Raw genomic sequence first — 8927 nt, forward strand, 5'->3', positions numbered from 1 at the left:
GTATATCTTTTTATTTTTATTTTACTTTACTTATTTTTTTTTTAATCCTCATTAGAGGATCCGACCAAGACTGGGGATCGAGCCTGCAACCGAGGCACATGCTCTTGACCGAAATTGAACTCGGGGCTCTTCAGTGTGAGGGCTGATATTCTATCCCCTGAGCTGAACTGGATAGAACAGTGGTCGGCAAACTCATTAGTCAACAGAGCCGAATATCAACAGTACGACGATTGACATTTCTTTGGAGAGCCACATTTTTAAAACTTAAATGTCTTCCAACGCCACTTCTTCAAAATAGACTTGCCCAGGCCGTGGTATTTTGTGGAAGAGCCACACTCAAGGGGCCAAAGAGCCGCAGTTTGCAGACCACGGAAATATCTGTAAATGCCTGCTTTTGGGCAGAGTTCAGGGAGATCCAGAGAAGAGACCTTTCATGAGACACCCACCTTTGCCCGCTAGGAGTCTGTAGTTGTGGGGGGAAGCCAGACACCCCGCAGACAATTAGCATTGCACGTGGGGCACTCTGGGAGGGAAAGCCAAGGGCACCACTTTGCGAGCTTTCAGGGGGTTCCTGAGTGGATGGTGCCTGGGCTGCATCCTGAGAGGTGAGCTGTCATAGAGGGCGGAGGGTGGAGTGCTGTTCTGGATGGAGGGAACAGCATTGCAAAGTCTCAGGGACGGGAGGGCTAAGAGCTGGACCATCGTGTGGAGCGGGCAGGGGTGAGAGAAGAGGCTGGAGGGGCCGCAGAGGCTGGTCACGTGTGGCCTGGAGAGATTTCCACCTGCATCTGTGTTTCTGTGAGCAGGGTTGCATGGGAGGCAAATGAAGTTCTTTCTTTAAGTCTTTTTGTTTTGGATCCTTCTTGATCTTCTGTGTGTGGCAGGCGAATGGGTGTGTGTTTTTTTCTGTTTAGAAACAAAATCCCACAACCCATAAGAATAAAAAGAAGAAGCAGCGTCTTAGAAATACCAGCATCAGGGGGAAAATGAGCCTGCCCTCGATATTTTCTGTCACTGAATTTTCTATGGTTGCATTATGTAGACATAAAAGATTCTCAAGTTTTAGTCTGTACGTAGACAACTCAGGAAACTTATTAAAAATGTGGTTGTCTTGGATACACCCTGCCCTGGAGATTCGGATTTAGTGGGGCTCAGGGGTAAATCAGATGTGATCATGCTTTGAAAAAGGTTCCTAGAGCCCTTTTCTCCCTTGCAATTCAAGAAGCAGCCACCAGATGGCAGGAATGCTTTGTGGTAAATCTAAGCAACGTGTCCTAGGGACAGGCTGCTGCAGACAGTTCTTTATGGCAAAAATGTATAGAAAATGGGTAGCGATTTCAGATCATTTCTAACAGTAGTAGTCATGCGGTCTAAAATGCCATAGGTTAATTTTAAGTTCAAATGCACCTTTCAAATATTAGAGCTGGACTTTCCAATCCTGTGGCCACTGGCCATATGTGGCTTTTGAGCACTCAAAATGCACTTAGTCTGAATTGAGATGTGCTGAGTAGGTAATACACACACCGAATTTCAAAGGAAAAAAAAAAGTAAAAGTTTTATTAATAATGTTTATCCCAATTACATGCTGAAATTAAAATATCCCGAGTTAAAAATAAAATGTTGTTATTAAAATGAACTTGACCTATTCCTTTTACTTTTTAAAGGTGAATAATAGACAATGGCAAACCTACATACACAGCACACACTCTGTTTCTATTGGGCAGCACTGCATTAGAAATCACCTACCCTAATTTCTTCATTGTGAAAGGGAGGGATTTGAAAAAGTCTAAAGTCTGATGGAAAGGGGCCAGGGTCGGAGTGGAAAGACCTCCATTGAAGTCCCAGTCCAAACACTCTCAGCATATGCCTTTGGGCGAGTTGTGTACCTTCCCTTCGCCTCCATTTCATCATCTGTGAAGAAAAAAGGCGTAATTACAGCGGCCCTGCTTACTTAAAAGAATTACTTAAAAGATCACGTGAGATAAGGTGGCTGGAGGAGCTTGTGTAAACTCCGAAGCATCACAAAGAGGTCAAATTGCTATTGTTGTGGTTACTGATAACCACTGGAACTCAGGTCACCCCGGCTCACAATTCATTAACGCCCTCGATGTGGGAAGGTCACCGAATGGGCACTTCCAGACGCCCAGGAGGCGACAGCCCGGGGAAGGAGTCACTACGCACACACGAGTGAAATGTGAAATGACAATCCGTGGCTGGGATAGTGATTGAAGCAATGGAAACCTCGTCACGAGGCATTAGCTGGCTAATAGTGAGAGCCACGTCTTTTTATTTTCTAAAATATGTATTAACGGTGCCGGGACAGCAGGATTGGAAGGTTGGACTGGGGGAAAGAGAGAGTAACAAACATAAATAACACGCTGTCTCTATGTGCAAGAGGTTTTCTCCCCTCAGGGCAGAGAAGCAGACACAAAAGGTATGCAAGCATAAAGGCTGAGCATGGAAGCTGGCAGCCTCAGGACCTCTGAGGGGAACATGGGTGGTAGGAATGAATGACCTGGGCTGCCATTTCCCAACCGACTCTCTCCTCCCTCCTGCACAGAACCGTGACTTCGTTGGGGATTGGCAATTGGCCCACCTTAAAAAAAAATGCTACATTTCCAGCCTCATTTGAAGCTAGGGGTGGCTGCATAATGCAGTTCTGGACAATGACATGTGAGCAGAAGCTGGATTGGGCTTCCATGAAAGCACCTTAAAAGCCAGGGGTGAAGGGAGGGGGCATTCAGCCAGTCTGCATACAAAAAACTCTTGGCCCTCTCCCTTGCTGGGGCTGTGGGCATGATGGTGGTGATTCCAGAAGCCATTTTGTGGTCACGAGTTTAAAAGTCACCCCCTATAAAAGCAAAGGAGTGTGATAGAATGAGCTTGGGCCCTGGGCAGCATCGTGGAGATAAAAAAAAAAAAAAATGATACCCTGTTTTGTTTAGGCCACTGTTATTCGGGTGTCTGTTCTATGCAGCCAACCCAATTCCTGAATGACACTGATCATATTAGTGCCTACGCCAAGGCTCTTGAGTTCCATGTGCCTGGGGTAGGGAGCACACTAGAACATGTATTGGGGCCTGGGACCAGGACACACAAGATGGATAAGATAGGATAGGATAGGATAGGATAGGATAGGACCACTCTTAAGCTCTATGCCAGCAGGCTGGGTGGTGGTGAAGTGTTCTCCCCCCTCCTCAGACAGTCATAGCTCCAAGATTTCCAAAGAACTAGGAAACAGGAATACCACAAGGAGCAACGTTTAAGAGAAGAGGATATTTGGTGCTGACTGGCTCCAGCCCACCCTACCTCACATCTCCTCTGCTTGTAGATCTCGGTGATGGAAAAGGGAAATTCAGTGGTGAAATAGAGTTTGAACCGACCTGTTTTTTTTTAAAATTGTGGTAAAAACACACAGCATAAAGACGACCATCTTCACCATTGGAACTGCTTTCTTTTTACCATCGCCATTTCTATCATGTTCCCTTGTGGTTTCCACCTTAGAGGCGGGGCCGTCAGCCATTGTCACTGGGGAGGGTCCCGGAGCTGCCATCATGGGGGCTCTAGGCTCCCTCCCTTGACCTCCTGATGGAGATGACAGTATGGAAATCCAGGCTTTGTGGGAACAGAGGGGTTGTTAACTGGTCCTCCTTTAGCACATCCAGGGTCAGGTTTGGTAGGTTAGATAACCGTTGTTTACCACTCACTCCCTAGTGCGGAGAGTTTGGTAACAATGACAGGGAAGGGGAGGGCCACTCTCTCCAGTCCTGAGGGTGAGAGGTGTGTGCTCTGATTTTCTCCACCCGGGCCCACGTGCTGGTCTGGCTGAGGGGATACCGAGGGATTAGAGGAAATCACCTGAACGTCTGCCTCTGCACCGACCTTGCGTGGCCACGTCAGAGCCCATGTGGAGGCACAGTAGGGGTAGGCAGAGTGGGCCTGGGTCACCTTCTCCAGCTGCCCTGGGAATGGACTCTAGAAATGTCCTCATGAGCCCAGGGGAGCCTGGAAATTAGCTGAGAGTGTGACTGGGAGATTCACCAGAAGGGCTGCGGAAAGAGGGTGAGGGCACCCTGTAGCTGAGGGTCCCAGGGCAGACCACCTGTGCTGGGCAGCAGATGCGAGGCACAGTGGGACCTGAGGGGACCACAGGAAGGTGAGGACTCTACTCAAGACAGAAAGCAGAGCCAAACTCCCTGGCCACGGACTTCAAGCAAGTGGACAAGAGACAAGTCTTTGGCGGACCTGGAGGAAGACAAGGCCCTGTGTCAGTCAGCTTTTGCTAGGTAAGGCTGCAGTAACAAAAGGCCCCCGCATCTCTACCTCTGAAAATATAGCCATCGTTTCTCATTCATGTTCCGTGTTGGTCACCGTGGTCAGCTGGGTTCTGCCCCACAGGTCTTCTCATTCTGGGACCCTGACTGAAGGCGAAACCCTAGTGTAGGCCATGCCCTACTCAGGGCAAGGAAACACACACAAAGAGGGAGAGGGAGAGGGAGAGGGAGAGGGAGAGGGAGAGAGAGCGAGCGCGAGCTGGCAGCAGCCAACATTGGCTCTTAACACATCTGCTCTCACATGCCACTGGCCAAGCCCAGTCACACAGTGGCCACATCAATGGGGGAGGGAAGGACACTCCTGCCACAGATGTCACTGTAAGGGACCTGCTATGAGCAGGGATGTATCACCCTCCCTCAGGATGTGGGAGAGGGGTGTGTGTGTGCAAATAAGAATAGAATCTACCATGGGACTATGCCATGTCTCCTCTGACATGAGTTCATATCAGCAGTCTCCCCCCCACCCTCCCCCTCCGCTCGAGTCCCAGACATCGTGGAGCAGAGGGGTGGGAGCTGAAGCACTGAGCATGTCATTGTAGGGCCGAGTCCTTGCAAGGACAGGTCGGGCCACGGCCTGAGGCTCTGTCTGCAGAGCTGGACTAAACGTGGGACGAGGTGCTGGTGTAGACCGGCTCACCCAGGAGAACAGGGGAGACGCTGCGTGTCTGGGTCACCCGGTGTGAGTGGCTGGCTCCCGGCCACAGCAGGGAAGGTGAGGCCCAGCAGACTGCCCTCGGCTCCCCGTCCCGCCACCCCGTCCCGGGGAGCAGTGGGGGGCGCACGCAGACCTTCCCGAGCACTCGGTGCAGGAGGTGTTTTGCCCAAGCTAATGGGGTCAACCCGTGCTTCACCTCAAACCCGTTTTTAAAAGGACTCCCCTGGTGCGATTTCCCCCCTTCCCTTAATTGCCGAATATTTTTATAACATACTTTGAGCAGAATAAACAGAACCTGGCAAAACAGTTACTAAAGGGCTATAAAACGGTTTCCTCACATTTGCCCTCTTTTATTTCTTCCTCTTTCCGACGAGCCGGGCTTCGCGGGGGCTGCGGTGGGCGGACCTCGGCGAATGAGCTGGGAACCGGGGAGGGGGCACCTGACAGGGTGCTGAGGAGTCCAGCCCACATCCCCTCAGGCGCATTCTTGCTCAGCCACATTCTGTTAATTTATAGGCTTCAGAGCACTGGTTCTCAGGTCCCAGGGCTATGGGCTGATTTTACAGCAGGTGCAGGTGGCCTCTTTTCCCATCACTTCAGGCCCATCATCACGTCATCCTCACCCTCCCCCCCTTCAGGTGCTTGCCTTCCACCATTGGAACCCCATGCCTCTGGGCCTAGCGTTGGTGTGGGGGGAGGGTGGAGCCAGGGGTGCAGGAAGGTGCTGGGGGCTTCGGAGAAGCAGCAGGGGCCCTTGGGGGTGGGACAGTGGGACCGAGAGGGGCTGGGAGAGTGACCCGGGGCGGGGGAGAGACCAGCTCTGACGACGGCTGCCTTGGGCTCTCGCCGGCCTTGACCATCTCCTGCCGTTGAACAGAAAAGGGTGCAGTCAGAATGGGCGCATGGATGCATCTATCTGGCTTGTGTGCCTGGGTGGGTGGAGGACAGGAGGGGGAGCACCTGGGGGACAAGCTGAGTCTCCTTCCTCCCGTCTGGGCCCCCCCGGGGGCGGGGGAGAGGGCAGGGGTCTGAGTGCTCCCACATGGTCCAGCCTCTACAAGGTGTCTGCTGGGAAGGGGTGGTCTGGGAGGAGGCCCTGGTCTGAGGCCCGGGCATCTCTGTGGGGGGTGAGGGGGGCGGAGTGGAGAAGGAGCTCTTCCCCGTTCTCAGCCGGCCTCACGCTCAGACTCTCAGGGTGCCGAAGGGAAAGGAAAGTGTCCGGGGCCTGGACGCACCACTCTGGCCACCTCCGGTGTGATGGTGTGATGGATCATGTGGTTTTTAAAAAAATATATATATTTTATTGATTTTTTACAGAAAGGAAGAGAGGGATAGAGAGTTAGAAACATCGATGAGAGAGAAACATCGATCAGCTGCCTCTTGCACACCCCCCTACTGGGGATGTGCCCGCAACCAAGGTACCTGCCCTTGACCGGAATCGAACCTGGGACCCTTCAGTCCACAGGCCAACACTCTATCCACTGAGCCAAACGGGTTTTGGCTATCACTCGGGTTTGATCAAGGTAAGCACGCACACTCCCTGCTGGATCGTCCCCCTGAGCCCTGGGTAGGCGACACACTCATTGACTCTGAGGACCCGTGACTTGTAATGGCTGGAGGTGTCTCCTTGCCCAGAAGGATCTGCCTGTACCGAGGAGAAAAAGCCCACGAGCGGCTGGATCGCTGGTGGAAGGGAGGGGGGAGAGAGAGAGAGAGAGAGAGAGAGAGAGAGAGAGAGAGAGAGAGAGGGAGAGAGAGAGAGAAAGGGAGAGAATTGGAGGCAGGGAGCCTTTCTGCTCACTCCCATCACGAAGGTACTGGTCGGCCCCTGTCGGTGGAATATGCTGGAACTGGCAGAGCTGTTCCCCACAGGGTACCTGATGGAGCCTCCCCTCCTCCGAGAGAGGCAGGCAGGGAAAGGCCGAGTCTCCCGCTGGCAAATACAGCAACCGAGGCCCAGAGAGATCCAGGCTGTGCCCACAGCCACACAGCCCGATGGCGGCCGAGCTGGGACACGGAGTGGATTCTTTGTTCTCTAAGCCAGTGTCTTTCCGTGATGCTGGACACCCAGACGTAGCCTGGGCACAGGAGGGAGGACAAGGCACAGCCAAGCGGCCCTGGGGGTGGCGGGGAAGGTAGGAGACTCGGAATAGCAGGACCTGCCTTAGGGGCCCGAACGTCATCCCTCTCTGTACGTTAGCGGACACCTCAGAGCCTCAGTTTCCCCACCAGCGAAGTGGGGACAATACCCCTTTCCGCCCACATAGCAGGGTCATTGTGAGGCTGAAAGCTGAGATAATGTGGCCGAAGAATAGCTGCCCACGGCAAAGGCTGCCCACACGCCCGATTCCAGGAAGTGAGGGCTGGACTCTCTTCCCACTATTCACACCCTTCCTTTGGGGAGCAGCCGGCTCCGAAATAGCCTTCCCTTCTGTCCGCCCCCTTCCCCCCGGGATCGGGGCCCAGTGCTTTCTTCTTGAAAAACAAAAAAATCAAAGCCGCTGCAGAAAAACCAAAAGCTCGTTTCTGCTTCCCCTCGCCTGCCCTCTGCTCTCCGGGGCCAAGGGGAAAGGATGTAGCCAGAGAGTCCTCACCGCCCGGCAAGAGCCACCAGGGGCGACCTGGACAGCCTCCGTCATCTGTCCGGAGGCCAACGCTGCTTCCGCCCTGAGGTGTGGGGCCCTGGGCTTCCTTGAGAGAGGGGCAGGGAGGAGAGGGCCCCCCCCCCCTTTCAGGCCAGGCTGCCTGGGAGCACCAGTAACCCCCCTCCCCCCCATCCCAGGACCCGCCCAGAGCAGTGGTCGGCAAACTCATCAGTCAGCAGAGCCAAATATCAACAGTACAACGACTGAAATTTCTCTTGAGAGCCACATTTTAAAAACTTAACCTTCTTCTAACGCCACTAGGGCCTAGGGCTGAGGTATTTTGTGGAAGAGCCACACTCAAGGGGCTAAAGAGCCGCGTGTGGATCGCAAGCCGCAGTTTGCCAACCACGGGCCCAGAGCCTTGCATCTGTCCTCTCCCCCAGACATACGCATCCCTTCCCGCCGACCCCTTCCCGCTGACCCCTTCCCGGCCATCCGCAGAGTGGAGTTCAGAGTCCCCGGGAGCCTCCTTTCCCTCTAATGAGCCGCAGATGAGTTTCCAGGGCGTGTTTGCTCATCTTTGCCTAGAAAGAGACAGAGACGGCTCCGGAGGGGACTAAGAGCCTCGGCCCACGTGTCCTGTGGCACCGCCGGGTCTGGTCCCCGCCGCCCCCACCCCAGGGCGTCTCCCCACGCCCCGCCAGGGCCTTTCTCTGCGATGGTTAGGGGGCCCCTGCTGCTTCATCCGTGTCTCCTCACATGTGTCTGAGAGCTCAGAACTTGGCAACGCCAGCCGGAGGGATTCACGGAGAAGCACGGGGCTCACAGCACAGACCAGCCGCCTGTGGTTTCAGACCGGGAGGCCCGGGCCTGCCCGCAGCCGCCGCAGACAATGGAAGGTATGCGTCTGGCGTTCATGACCCGCAGGGCCGGAGGAGGAGGAGGGCGCCCGTCCACCACGCTCCGGCCCCGGTTTCTGACCGTGTCCAGGTTCTGCCCTTTCCTCCGACCTTGCCCTGGTTCCAACCACTGGCCCACGTGGTTCCAGGCCAGCGGCTCCCTTTCATCGGAGGGCTGGCGGCCCAGGAAGGCCCTGACTTCCCCGGGTGAGGGTGAGGGCACTGGGCTCAGCAGGCATGTTTTCGTAGCTCTGTCTCTCCGCTGTGTGCTGGACCACAGGCTGGTCTGGGGACCAGGAGCCCAGTGGGCGGGGCGCTTGGCCAGGGCATTCTCGGCGAAAGAGGCCGGCTGTGCCAAGATCCTTCCCGCTGCCACCAGTGCGGCGGTAGGGGTAGTTACCCGGACGGCCTCGGATTCTGATAGGAAAGGCCAACTTCTGAATAGTATAGCGAA

At 54.4% G+C, this 8927-nt stretch overlaps 1 long non-coding RNA gene across 2 annotated transcripts; it reads right to left on the reverse strand.

Moving 5' to 3' along the window:
• Positions 1-355: 355 nt before the first annotated feature.
• On the reverse strand, positions 356-8721 carry LOC311631426. 2 transcript variants are annotated; one of them, XR_014796574.1, is made up of 4 exons: positions 8334-8721; positions 8056-8158; positions 1747-1911; positions 356-906 (listed from the first exon to the last, which is right to left on the reverse strand). It is a non-coding gene; the product is annotated as an uncharacterized lncRNA (long non-coding RNA). The 2 variants fall into 2 exon arrangements; XR_014796575.1 differs by lacking the exons at positions 356-906; positions 1747-1911 and adding exons at positions 4875-5852; positions 6867-7106.
• Between the last annotated feature and the right edge of the window lie 206 nt (positions 8722-8927).

This window comes from Pipistrellus hanaki (genome assembly GCF_964339955.1).
Source record: "Pipistrellus hanaki genome assembly, chromosome: 12".
NCBI lineage: Eukaryota > Metazoa > Chordata > Mammalia > Chiroptera > Vespertilionidae > Pipistrellus > Pipistrellus hanaki.